The following is a 2,500-nucleotide window of genomic DNA, read 5'->3' as shown; positions in this document are numbered from 1 at the left end:
TCTGTAGGCAAACTGAAGGGGGTCCAGGAGAGGGTCTGTGATGGCTTTGAGGTGTGCCAGGAGCAGGCGCTCAAAAGACTTCATTACCACAGATGTAAGGGCGACCGGTCTGTAATCATTTAGTCCTGTTGGCCTTAGCTTTTTGGGCACAGCGATGATGGTGGAGGACTTGAGACAGGCTGGTACATGGCATGTCTCCAGGGAGGTGTTAAAGATGTTGGTGAACACCGGAGACAGCTGGCCAGCGCAGTGCCTGAGGGTGGCTGGAGAGACAGAGTCCGGCCCGGCTGCTTTGCGTGGATTCTGCCTCTTGAAAAGCCCATTAACTTCTCCCTCCTGAAAGGAGAGAGTCGTTTCTGTAGTATGGGTGGGGGATGGGGCCTCTTGGGTGGGAAGGGGTGGTTCAGGACAGTCCAATTGTCTTTCAAATCTACGGTAGAACTCGTTCAGGTCGTTGGCTAGGCGGGAGTCGTTAGTGGTGTGGGGCGCTCTGGGTTTGTAGTTGGTGATGTGCCTGAGCCCTTTGGCAGACAGAAGCAGCGTCGTTAGTAGAGAACTGGTGTTTTAGTGTCTCTGAGTACAGTCGTTTAGCCTCTCTCACCGCTTTGCTAAACCTGTTCTTCGACTCCTTGAATCTGTCTCTATCCCCACTCCTAAACGCTTCCTCCTTCTCCAACCTCAACCTTTTGAGCTTTGCTGAGAACCAGGGCTTGTTGTTGTTAAAGTTCACCCTGGTACGTGTTGGGATACAGCAGTCCTCACAGAAGCTGATGTACACAGCCTCTGTGAGTTCATCCAGACTATTGGTAGCAGTCGTGAACATATCCCAGTCAGTACAGTCTAAGCACGCCCGCAAATCTTCCACAGCCTCACTGGTCCACTGTTTAGATGTCCTCACAGCAGGTTTACAGAGTTTTAGTTGCTGCCTGTATGCACGAATCAGGTGGACCAAGGGAGTTCTGTGCGAGCCGAACAGCCCCGTGACCCACAAGAGAAACATCCCCGCCAAATTCGAGCGTTTGACGGGGTCTATCCGTGAAAAAATATTCACGTTTTTGAGTGCACATGCATTTCTGCTGCAAATGCCTCTGGAAGTTTCATGCCGTTCGTATGCCAATTGTGGCAACACGAAAATGACCCGTTTTCCCATTCCGAGGGATTTCTGTGCGACCCTAACAGCCCCGTGAGCCACAAGAGACACATCCCCGCCAATTTCTAGCGTTTCACGGGGTCTATCCGTGAAAAATATAGACGTTTTTGAGTGCACATGCATTTCTGCTGCAGATGCCTCTGGAAGTTTCATGCCGTTCGTACGCAATGTGGCAACACGAAAATGACCCCTTTTCCCATTCCGAGGGATTTCTGTGCGACCCTAACTAACAGCGCCCGTGAGCCACAAGAGAGACATCCCCGCCAATTTATAGCGTTTCACGGGGTCTATCCGTGAAAAATATAGACGTTTTTGAGTGCACATGCATTCCTGCTGCAAATGCCTCTGGAAGTTTCATGCCGTTCCTATGCAATGTGGCCACACAAAAATGACCCGTTTTCCCATTCCGAGGCATTTCTGTGCGACCCTAACAGCCCCGTGAGCCACAAGAGAGACATCCCCGCCAACTTCTAGCGTTTGACGGGGTCTATGCGTGAAAAATATTAAAATTTTTGAGTGCACGTGCCTTTCTGCTGCAAATGCCTCTGGAAGTTTCATGGCGTTCCTATGCAATGTGGCAACACGAAAATGACCCCTTTTCCCATTCCGAGGGAGTTCTGTGCCACCCTAACAGCCCCGTGAGCCACAAGAGACACATCCCCGCCAATTTCTAGCGTTTCACGGGGTCTATCCGTGAAACATATAGAAGTTTTTGAGTGCACATGCATTCCTGCTGCAAATGCCTCTGGAAGTTTCATGCGGTTCGTACGCAATGTGGCAACACGAAAATGACCCGTTTTCCCATTCCCAGGGATTTCTGTGCGACCCGAACAGCCCCGTGAGCCACAAGAGACACATCCCCGCCAATTTCTAGCGTTTCACGGGGTCTATCCGTGAAAAATATCAATTTTTTTTTGACTGCACATGCATTTCTGCTGCAAATGCCTCTGGAAGTTGCATGCGGTTCGCATGCAATGTGGCGACACGAAAATGACCCGTTTTCCCATTCCGAGGGATTTCTGTGCCACCCTAACAGCCCCGTGAGCCACAAGAGAGACATCCCCGCCAATTTCTAGCGTATCACGGGGTCTATCCGTGAGAAATATTCACTTTTTTGAGTGCACATGCATTCCTGCTGCAAATGCCTCTGGAAGTTTCATGCGGTTCGTATGCAATGTGGCGACACGAAAATGACCCGTTTTCCCATTCCGAGGGATTTCTGTGCCACCCTAACAGCCCCGTGAGCCACAAGAGAGACATCCCCGCCCACTTCTAGCGTTTCACGGGGTCTCTCCGTGAAAAATATCACATTTTTTGAGTGCACATGCATTCCTGCTGCAAATGCCTCTG

This window comes from Petromyzon marinus, unplaced genomic scaffold (genome assembly GCF_048934315.1).
Source record: "Petromyzon marinus isolate PM22_M1 ecotype Great Lakes invasive population unplaced genomic scaffold, UKy_Petmar_22M1.pri1.0 PM_G_Scaffold_93, whole genome shotgun sequence".
Lineage (NCBI taxonomy): Eukaryota > Metazoa > Chordata > Hyperoartia > Petromyzontiformes > Petromyzontidae > Petromyzon > Petromyzon marinus.
Note: the sequence above shows the minus strand (reverse complement) of the source record.